This window comes from Cotesia glomerata, linkage group LG10, assembly GCF_020080835.1.
Source record: "Cotesia glomerata isolate CgM1 linkage group LG10, MPM_Cglom_v2.3, whole genome shotgun sequence".
Lineage (NCBI taxonomy): Eukaryota > Metazoa > Arthropoda > Insecta > Hymenoptera > Braconidae > Cotesia > Cotesia glomerata.
Window position 1 is genome coordinate 9,286,318 of NC_058167.1, and position 12,056 is coordinate 9,298,373.

Below are 12,056 nucleotides of genomic sequence, written 5' to 3' on the forward strand. Positions count from 1 at the left end.
TTCCCTAGGTGTGTAATATACTATTTAAACAAAAGTTCTAAAGTTTTAAACAATATTTTTAGATTTAAAACGGTTTATGATTAAAGTACGATCAAAATTAGTATTTAACAGACGAAAATACATGGAAATTATGCTTGCCTTAGATCTCAAAATTTTTTTTCTTGCCAAAACATCGAATTTTCGCTATTTTTTGGGGTTTTTTGCAATTTACTCGAAATTGAAGACTGTACGGCCTAAACTGACTTGAAATTCGTGTTCAGAGAGTCGAAAAACATGCCCGTAGATAGGTGGCGCCCGGTGTACAGACAACTTTTTTTTTTTGTGTGCCGGTGTAATAAATGCGAAATAATGAATATTCATTAACAAAAAATAAATTTACACATTGAAACAATGGGGAGCCCCCCCCCCCCCAACCCTCCGCTGGGGCTTTTCCCCTGGACCCCGATTTTGTGCTCGCATATATCGCTGCATTTGTAATACAAAATAGTATGTGCAACTCGTGCGACAAGTTGTCGCACTTGTTGCACAATATACTATTTCGAATTTGACTTGTTTTTAAAGCTAATTTTGGTATATATCTTTGTACTAAGAACAAAAAAAATATTTTACACTCAACAAATATCAGAATTTCACATTAGACATTTAATCTTGAAGATAAAGCATTGCAAAAATTTTTTTAATATCTCTTCTCGATATTACTGATATTTTTTTCTAAAAAAAAAAGTTGAATAAGGTTAATTTTGTTTAAAAAAAAGCGTCAGTTGAAAAATCATACAATACAAATTGCAATTTCATATTTTTTTTTAGATTTTAATACATTAACCTGTTTATACTTTTTAGACTACGCACCTCAGAAATTCCATACAGGAGTATTTTTGTAGGAAATTTAATTTCCTGCAAATTATTCTCTGACAATTTTCTCATAACGCTCTTCAAAATAGCCTTAAAGTTTTTTTGTGTAACTCGCACTGGTTCACCAGTAGAAGTCGTCAAAGTACAGTTTTTGAAAAAAATATATTTTCTTTTAATTTTTCGATTAAACCGCCTAAAGTAGGAACAAAAAAAAGACTGACTCATAAAAAAAAGTTATCCGACCAATATTTAATGAATTTACAGCCATTTTTATACTGGAAAATGCAAGAAATTGATAAATACTAACTCATAATGTTATTTAGATTCATTTTTTCTAATGATTACCATTATATTTCCCTACACTAAGAACTTTTTTAAAATTATTATGATTTTTTACTCATAATGAATACAAAAGCAACACATAAATTCATAAATAAACTACAAGAATAAAATTGTAACATAGATCTTGCAATTTTTTAACATTTCTGTCGTTTAGCAAAAAAATAAAAATGAAGACTATTTAATGTTTTGTAGCACAATTCCAAAATTAGCAAAAAATTTAATTTTTTTCATTGTCAACTTTATTTACGCCAACTTTGTATAAGTAGAAATCATTCTTCGAAAAATTGCACCAAGCAGGCCCGAGATGGCATATTCTAACATTGCTCTAGTTAATTAGCATGATATTACCGTCTCTATTGTCCTTGTTGACGGGTTTGATGCTTTATGGCATACCTAATCTCAAAATAATTTTCTCATTGTTCATTGTTCTTCATTGTTTGTTGTATTAAGTGATTAGTCCGAGAATCAAGTGACGCTGATACTAAGACAGAATAAGCCAATATTTTAATAAACTATGTTCAAATTACTATTTTAATATCAATTTTTCGCTGTTACTTGTATTTAATGGTTTACCATTAATGATGTAATCGTTAATCGTTAATCGAGTTTGAATTCTTCATCGATGATCAAGATCAGAATAGTATTTTTCTTACCTAGGGCAGGAAAATAAGAAATGTCTCAGATTACATGTAATTGTTAACCGAGGCGAAGCCGAGGTCGACAAACATGTGATCTGAGGCTTTCTTATTTTCTGCCCGTGGTGAGAAATAGTATATTACACACCTGTGGCAAGAAAATGAGAAATGTCTCAGAACACATATATGTTGCCCGAGGCGAAGCCGAGGTCGACATATATGTGGTCTGAGATATTTATTATTTTCCTGCCATAGGTTTGTATACTATTTTTCTGTCCGACAGAGGCGGAAAGCGGCAATTTCGTTTAGCGCAGCGGGCCGAAAGTTGCCACTTTCCGCCTGGAGGGCAGAAAACTATTTTTCTCCTCGACGGAGGCGGAAAGCGGCATTTTCATTTAGCGCAGCGGGCGCAAAATTGACGCTTTCCGCCCGGAGGGGAGAAAACAATATTTATTATTACTGGTTCAACAATGTAGAAAAGAATTTCCTACGTGTGCCAAAAAGCTATATTCAGCTTCAAAATATTGATGTGTTTTCAATAACATGAGTAATTATTTGAAATTTATTAACTTGTTTTTTATAACTATTCCGACGTTTATCACATTTGAAGTATTTTACATAATAACATAACCTTCTGTATATTTTGATTAAATTTTTGTTGCTTTTTTATGAATTCATGTGTTGTTTTTGTATTCATTATGAGTAAAAAATCATACTAATTTCGAAAAAGTTCTTAATGTAGGGAAATATAATGGTAATAATTAGAAAAAATGAATCTAAATAACATTATGAGTTAGTATTTATCAATTTCTTACATTTTCCGGTATAAAAATGGCTGTAAATTCAATTAAACATTGGTCGGATAACTTTTTTTTATGAGTAAGTCCTTTTTTTCTTCCTACTTTTGGCGGTTTGCTCGAAAAATTAAAAAAAAATATATTTTTTTCAAAAACTGTACTTTGACGACTCCTACTAGTGAACCAGTGTGAGTTACACAAGAAAACTCTAAGGCTACTTTGAATAGCGTGGAATTTTTCACAAGGTCAATCAAACCGATTTGTAATATTGTAAAAACTGGGTAAGCATTAAAAATTTGAAAAAAAAATATTTTTTTACATGCATTTTGAATGGTAAAACTTTAAATTTAAATTGTAAGTACTTAAAATTAATATTAAGAGCTTAAACTTGGTGAGAATTTTTTTTTTCTATATGTAGATTAATATTTTGCATGAGCAAGTAAAAAAAAAAAATTTTGCGGAAATGAACCACCCTAATATATATGTATATAATAAAAATATATGAAAATGCATGTGGGTACTCAACTGAAAGCTCTCGATGAGTGTAACACCAGGATGAGCTTACATTTTTAAAAACGTCAATAGTTAGAAAAAAAACATTGCAATTTGACAAAAGTCATTATTTAATGCAGCAAAATTTTAATTATTTATAGTTCAAAAATCACGGCAGTCAAATAGTGACTGCAAGGTTGCTAGTAATTACTTAATTAAAATACTAACTAATTCTTATTTTTATTTATTATAAATATTGTAATTACGTTTTAGCAACAACTTGTGCTGCGTATAAATTACTGTAAAATTCGCCATAGTGAAACATTCCACCGGATTTGTAATTTAAAGCATTACAGCCATATGTAACAGTCAAACTATTATCAATTTTGTTAAAGTTGCTTTCGTTGCACGGAGGTCGACTGCAAAGAAAAAATTGCTCCATTTAAAAATAATTATACGTACGAAAATATTTACTCAATATAGTTGATCCAAACCTTGAAGCGAACAAATATAAATCATAGGGAGTAGTTCTAAATGATTTTTCATTATCTTTCATCCATTGATTTAACTTTTCTAACGTTCCGAGTCCAGGACGACAGGGAGTTCCCCAGAAGCGAGATTGTTTCAATTCTGGTAACCCAAAGACATCTGAATGCTGTAATTATGAAATAAATTTTTTATAAAAATTAAAAACTCAGAATTCTTCAATTCTTACTTCAGGCACAATAATTCCTTTAACACTTAATAAAATTTTTGGACTTTCTATCTCATTTAATCTAACAGCTGCTTTTTCTAAAGCCTGAAGAACTGGAATTGCCAATTCATATTTGTCATTGTATAAGTCTCTCAAATTATAATCAAGAATCAGTAATACATTTTGAACATAAGTATCTGGAAAAAAAAAAATTTTTTTTTACCGACTTATTATATTTAAAATTTTTTTTTTTCCGAAGTACTTACTGCTGCGATTAGTCTTCGGGTTTCTATAATTATTCCAAAATTCAGAACCTTGAAAAATCTGAAGATATGATTGATAATTAATAATTATTTTTATTGAAATAATGTATTAAACAAACTTACATTTCCAGAACGTTCAATTCTCAATTGATGGTCGCTTGTATAAAAAGCGTAATGAATTTGGGTCGCTGGGCTTAAAATTAAGACCCTTGCTGGTGATGGATCAGGGTCATCCGAGATTGTAGATGATAGTTTGTAACAAGAATAATTAGAATCGCTGCAATTAACACAAAAAAAAAACTTATAAAATCTAATAAATTTAATTAAAAATACAAAGAGGCTGGCAATAGCCTGGTCGGTTCGGTGCCCGCTTTTCGAAAGAGTGGGACCCGGGTTCGATCCCGACACGCACCAATATTTTTCAGTGATTATAAATAAAAATATGTGCGTTAATGTTGCCAGCCTCTGGATGTGGCAGAGATAGCCGGGCGGCACACGTCTGACTTGGGTGATCACCCATTTAAGCAACAACTTGAATGAGTGATCACTCTAGTCAGCGTTGGCTAGCGCGAGGGATCTCTGCACACTAGGATAGGGGCCTAATGCTCCAGTGGTCGATAAAGAAGAATTTCTTATCAATCACTGTAGACTTAACCCAGCTCCGACTGTACTAACATGGGTTTTCTCTGTGGTTTCCCCATGTTTCTGTTCCAATACCCGAGTGGTAAGGACCAGGGTGAATGCGGTACAGAAGGCACAAGTCGGTCCACAGCCGCATTAAGAAGTGTGTGTTGGGAATGAAAAAAAAATCCCGACATGCAGGGGGGTGGGGTCAAAAGAAGTAGTGAGTATAATGAAGTGATAATAATGATGGAAGTAAATACAAAGTAGAGCTGGGAAAAAAGTGTGTTGTGTAACAAAGGGAAGTGAGAAATAATACCCCACCCTCCCTTGTAAAACACTGCCCAGGTGATACAAGTAAAACCTCCATTATTATTATTAACTTAAAAATACAAGAGTTTAATTTTTAAATAAAAATTACGTAAGTACTCGCTGGAATTCTGATTTCGAACAATTAGACCATTCAAATGACATATCTTCAAGTTTTGGGATTCCCAGTTCCATTATGCCTTTGCAGCCTAACTCTTTGTCGTCTCTAACCCCAAAACTACGGAAGAAATCAATGATAAATTTAATTTATATCTTAGAGTTATATATAATACTAGCAGGTCGACCCTGCTTCGCACGGGTATTTAACAAGAATTTTATAATTAATTACTAGAAGGATCTAACGTTGAAAATTATAAATTAACTCTTAGAGAGTTTTTAAACCTGATTCACATTAATTCGCCCAAATTGGCTAAAATTCAGGCACAGATGGATCTAACGCTGAAAATTATAAATGTACTCTTTAAGAGTTTTAAAACCTGATCCATACTAATTCGCATCGTAATTCGCACAAATTCAGACATACACAAAGCTCTAATTCATGAAGATTCGCCGTTATTCACGGAAATTCAAATACACAGATGAAAGATCTAATTCATCAGTATTATTTATTGTTAATACCTAATAAATGGTTGTAAATTGCCGAGTGCGTTTCTTTTCAAATAAATAAATAAATATTTTTTTAAAGCCTCTGAAGATTAAAATTTTTTAAGGGGGATAGCCACCGTGAAATTTCAAAAAAAAATTTTTTTTTTTTATCAAATCAAAGTTTATATATTCAAAAATATGTATCTAGAGTTTCATATGAAAATTTTGATATTTTTCGAGTTATAGGGTAAAAGACCCCATTAGTGGCGGGGACCTGATTACTGATACTTTCTTTGATTTTGGTACTTATTTAATTAATGAAATTATTAATTTCTATTATGAATATATTATTTCTAATTTTCAAGACCTGTAGATCAAAAAAATTTTTAATTTTTGTTCCAAGTAGAACATTTTTTCATTGAAAGAAAAAGTGCCACTAATAGGGGTTAAAGGTGCCACTAATGGGGTCTTTCGCCTTATAGTCATTTTTGTGACAGCGCGTCAAATGACCATCGCATGCGCAGCGCTCCGACAAAATCGCGTTTTTCTCGAAACTACTTTTTTGAACTGGTAAAATCTGTAATTTGCATAAGTATCAACCGATTTGCAACTTTTTTTTCCGTATTCGTCTATTCAGAAGCTATAGTACTGTTACAAATATAAATAATGCTGTGAAGCGGGAAAGAATAGGAGTTACGGTAATTATTACGTGAAGCGTTCCACATTCACGTAACAGGATATTGGTAGGGAAGGATTGAGAAAGGAATGTGGAGAGGATCATCTTAATGTGAGTTTATAGAATATGCGAGAAAAAATTATTAGATAGCTCGGACTGGGATTCGAACCCAGAACCTTCCGAAGACATGTCGGCTACTCTACCATTTGAGCTATCCGGTCTATACTATATTATAGTTGCACGTAGGGGATTTCGAAAATTTTGATTTTTAAGATTTTTTAGGGTTGTTTGAATCCAAAAAAATGAGAAAAAAAAACGAAAAGATTTTTAATGTCGCCATTTTTTTAAAATCCAAATTTTCAAAATCCCCTATGTGGAACGATAGTCACATGCATACATATTACAATGCAGTTTGGTTTTTTTGTTTTAGATAATCCGTTTTTGAGTTAAAGATCCCACTATGGTGGGGAAAATTTTTTTGGTGCTCCACAAAAATGCTTATAACTTTGTAACAACATGAAATTTTTTAATCAAAATTTAGAATAATTATCTTCAATTATCCCCATTAAGTGCAAAAAAAAAATTTACGATTGAGCTATCATCTGGACAACTTGAAAAAAACTGTTCTGAGATAATGGATTAACAATTGCGCCTGATGAAGAGGAGCCGCTATTGCTGCAATCCACTTTTGTAAAATAGGCAGCGTCTTTGCCGTCGGGGCCATCTTTGAGGGATATTCTAAAAATCAGACAATAAAAATGAAACATTAAATAATTTCAATAAATTTTTAAATAAATAAAATATTGCAAAAAAATTTCTTCTTGAAGAAATTGTAAAAAAACTATTAATGTAATTATTTAAAAATAATTTTTTACAGAAAAGTTGTTACTTAAAATTAAAAATAAAATAGTATAATTCTGCTGATTTGAAGATTTAAAAAAATTTGTTTTTATTCTTCTTTTAATAGTAATAATACTCACGATGGTTGAAACCAAAAAAAGTCATAAGAAAGACCTTGAAAAGAATTTTTGTTAATATCCAACCAGTTGGTAAGATACTCCAATGCCGGTCCAGGATTAATATAAGAAAACGAAATTCTACAAACCGTGTATTGAACGAGAAATAATTCTCTTGCTACTTCTATTTCTGGTACGTTCAAAATATCGTTAGTCTGCAATGAATAATAAAATTTATTAAATGTTTTTTTAATTAAATAGCTTTAAAATTTTTTAATTAAAATAATTTTTATACCTTTGGAATAATAATTCCAGTGAGATGTAAAATTATTTTAGGATCTTTAATTTCATCCAATTTTTGAGCTGCGGTATCTAACTGCTTTATTATGTCGTTTACTAGATTAACTTCTGATCTTCGGAATTCGACCGTTAACCAATCACAAATCACTACTATTTTCCGAATGAATGTATCTGTATAATTATAATAATTATTAATAATACTTGACAATAAAAATTGGAATAAAAAATTAATTCTTATGAAGAAAAAAAAAAAAAAATTTATAATCTTACTTTCGGGTTCATTTTCGGGGTTATTATAATACAAGTAAGCTGGCGATGCATTAAGTATCTAATGAAAAAAAATAAATCTATATTATTAAGAGAATAAGCAAAATTTTGTGACCAGTGTATTTATATGATAAAATTGGGTTTTATGGTTAAATTTGGTATCGTTGGAAGAGTCTTGACCTGGAGTTGTGCCTTTTCATGGTTTCATATCATTCTAACTAATAGTCAATTTATGATGACAAGTTGATAAATATTAAGGCTGCATTCGAAAATACTCTATCTTTATACACATAACTAGCGAACCCAGCCCGCTTCGCCGGGCTAAAGCTTAGTGTATTGAACAAAGTACATATTTTAATATATTGTAAATAATTAATTCTATTCTCGCAATATGTCAACCATCATTCATCTTCGAGTTCATTTTCTTCAAGCTCTCTCTCTCTAGCGGGTGAAAAATTTTAAATAAACTCATAAACATATCAGTTAGTGTAACATCCACTTTGTGATCTATACAAAAAAATATCGGGCTCATCGCAACATCGGCGATCAAAGTACGATGCAAGGCTTGAGCATTGTAAATGTGGATAACCTGAAAATCGTATCAATTAAGAAAAAGAAGAGATAATCAATTTTAACTTGTTGTTATTGATTGCAAATTTGTATTTTCTATAGTTATAATTATGACTTTATATGTAATACATCGAATTCACTTATATTCTACCCGACGTTCATAAAAGTTTAGAATGAACAGCTCAGAATACTCCTTTAACATCATCAAGTAGTTCACATTATTTTTCTCGACGGTAAACATAAAATAATTCGTGTTCTCGGATGTTCTGAAGCCAATTATATTTGAAATTACTCCAGCAAATCTTGTTCAGGTTTAAAAAAAAATTATGTTTAGTTTTGACAGACAAATATTGATGTTAAATAACGAATGATATATTTAAAGTGAGCTGATTTGTTTTTTAAATAAATTATATGTTTTGTTTATAAATGAAGATTAGTTATATCTCTTATTTTCTTATTTAAAATAAGTTGTAAAATATCTCACTGAATTTAATGAGAAAACATTTTATTGCCTTCATTGACGCATATAAAATTTTAAATCAGTTGATCGCTATAGAACTTAATGCATTGAAGCGCTATCTGATGGTAATATTTAATGACATGGACATCATATTTAATTTCTCCGTGGAAAAATACATGGTCATACCAATTTTTATGACAATCGGTTGAACGGGGCGGAAGTCGATACTTGACAGCGCCGCCTGGTGGCGAGTTACATCAATGGGCATAGCATATTCGTTTTCTCCGTCGAAAAATACATGGTCGTACCAATTTTTATGACAATCGGTTGAACGGGGCGGAAGTCGATACTTTACAGCGCTGCCTGGTGGCGAGTTACATCAATGGGCATAGCATATAAACCTTCTCCGTAAAAAAATACATAATTATACCAATTTTCATAATGATCAGTCAAATAGTTTCCGAGTTTATCTATGTCATATATACAAACATCCTCTTTTATATATATAGATTAAGAAATTACCTTATATCTCGTGAACTATTTTGAAATTTTTTAAGATATAAGCCCATCCCGATGTTACACTCATCGAGACCTTTCATTTGAGTACCCACATCAATTTTTCATATATTTTTATACACGACATATATGTATATATGAAAAATATATTAAAATGCATGTGGGTACTCAAATGAAAGCTTTTGATGAGTGTAACATCGGGATGAGCTTATAACTTAAAAAACGTCAATAAAAAAAGAGATTATTTAATAAAGCAAAATTTTATTTATTTATAGTTCACAAATCACGGCAGTCACATAGTGACTGCAAGGTTGCTAGTCTAAATAATTATAATTAACCTAGTAACATATTTTATTAAAACTTACATTAACTTTGCGCCTAACTGTTATATTATTGCTTCCCTCCAACCGATCTACATAATAGAGTCCAGTTTCTGGACTGACTATTAAATGAGTCACAATTCCATCAAAAGTCTTGACTGGTCCAACAGCATCAGAAATATCAAAATTTCCAGCACTCAATATTGTTAAAGTTGCGAATAATTTCAGCATATTCTTCTTCAATATCAAAATACCTGGACAAAAAATAAAAATTATTGTACCAGCGAAAAAAAAATACAATAAACTACGCTGTAGAAAATTTTTACGTACCTTATTTAAAGTATATAATGATAAAATTGATAATGATAAAATAAAATACCTTAAAAATCACTATCGGTATCGTCGTTATCGATGTACATTAAAACGACTTAAATTTTGTCATCTTCGTGCGCTTTTAACATAATCTTCATTTTTATTATAAGTTAATAAAATATTAAGTAATGATAATTTTATTTTAGATAACAAAACTAACAATAGAAACTTGGCACATTTACAATAAATATTTTTGTTTAAATTAAATAATCATGTTAATCAAAAACTGTAAGACATAATTATAATAATACACAGTACAACTTATCAAGGTTTAACGATCATTATGACAGTATTTAATTTTAATGATAATATATCAATAAAATCATTAAATTAATTTAAAGAAAACTATTTTGAAGAATATGTACTTTTATATTTAGTAATTTTTTTATATTTATTTCTAAACGTGGAATTTTTTCACTAAATATTTTTTTTCATAATAATTTAGTTGAATAAAAATTTTCAGCCTGTAAATTTCAGTATCACGACGTTTTATCAACACATTTTATATTTATTATTGAAACTAAAAAATTTTTTATTTTTTGTCATTTTTAGTTTCTAAAAAATAAAAAATATACAATAAATTATATTTTAGTTTGTAAAAACTTTAAATATAAATAAATGATACTGAAATCAGCTGACACTACCTATTTCTAATTTTACTTACCAATTAAATTATTTTGAAATAATTGCATCCATTTTTTTTTTTTTTTAATTACAACATGTATACTAAAGACGCAAGAATCATGGTGAAAGGCTGGACCAGTATATCGACTGAGTGCCCTACGAGTAGCTAGTGCCTTCCGCACAATATCAGAGGAAGTAGTGTGTGTTATTTCCAGTACTCTGCCTCTCAGAGTCCTAGCTGAGGAAAGACGGAACCTATATCAACGAAAAAGGTCAACCACACTGAGCCCTGAAGAACTTAGAAGGGAAGAACGGCAACACAGCATCGCAAGATGTCAACAGGAGTGGAATGCTGCAGAGAAAGGTCGGTGGACGTACCGTCTCATACCTCGGATTGATGTGTGGTTCAACCGGAGTCACGGTGAGATCAACTATTATTTAACGCAGATGTTATCAGGACACGGATGTTACCGGAAGTATCTTCACCGCTTTAGGCACGATGATACCCCAGAGTGCCCGTCCTGTCCAGGGGTCAATGAAGATGCGGAGCATGTTTTCTTTGTGTGTCCACGTTTCAACCAACAGCGCGATGAGTTAGAGAAGATTCTGAAAAAGAGAACCCAACCAGAGTCAATAGTAGAAGCAATGTTGTCGTCAGAAGCTGCCTGGAACGCCACAAGCACTTTTGCTACAAAAGTGCTTACAGAGTTGCGATCCATTGAGAGGAAAAGAGCGAAAGACAGAATCTAGAAGGAAGAAATAACATCTTAGCCACCAGATAGAAGAGCGGCAGCCAATTCCTCCCCCCGCGAAGAAATGCTTTACGGCGGTACCATGGGGGATCAGAAGATAGAAGAGAAAGGGGTTTAGGGTTTAGTGGGTAGGGGCGTCAGCGTCGAGTTTTAGTATGACGCTGCGTCGAGTCGCCACATATCCAGGCCAAACAGCTATGCCTAGAATCCGTAAAAAGGATTCCCCACACACAAATACATACATAATGACAACCTCGCGGGGATAGTCAGGGAAGCTTCCTGTGACCTTCAGACGTCGAGATCTGATGAAAACTCGATTTTTGCAAAACGGGGTGAAAACAATAACTTCCCGATTTTTGAAAATCTTCGATTGGGTGAAAAAAAATTTTTTTTTTGACACAAGAAATTTCACTTATTCCAACAAAATTAATTCTCTTGCTTCAAGAAATACGTATCTTGATCCAAGACAATTTATTTAAATCAAGAAAAATTTTTACTTCGGCCAAGACAACTTCGGTCTTCCTTCGGGCACCCGAAAATTTACTTGAGCCAAGAATTTTATTCTCCAGTCAAGAAATCTTTTTTTCTGTGTACATGTTTAATAAGGGATTACTGAAATTAAAAAAAAAAAA

The 12,056-nt window shown here is 31.5% G+C and overlaps 1 protein-coding gene across 1 annotated transcript in view; it reads right to left on the reverse strand.

Annotated features, from left to right (window-relative positions):
- LOC123272355 overlaps positions 1 to 12,056 on the reverse strand; it is a 46,804-nt gene that overhangs the window by 14,752 nt on the left and 19,996 nt on the right. The window lies entirely within an intron of this gene.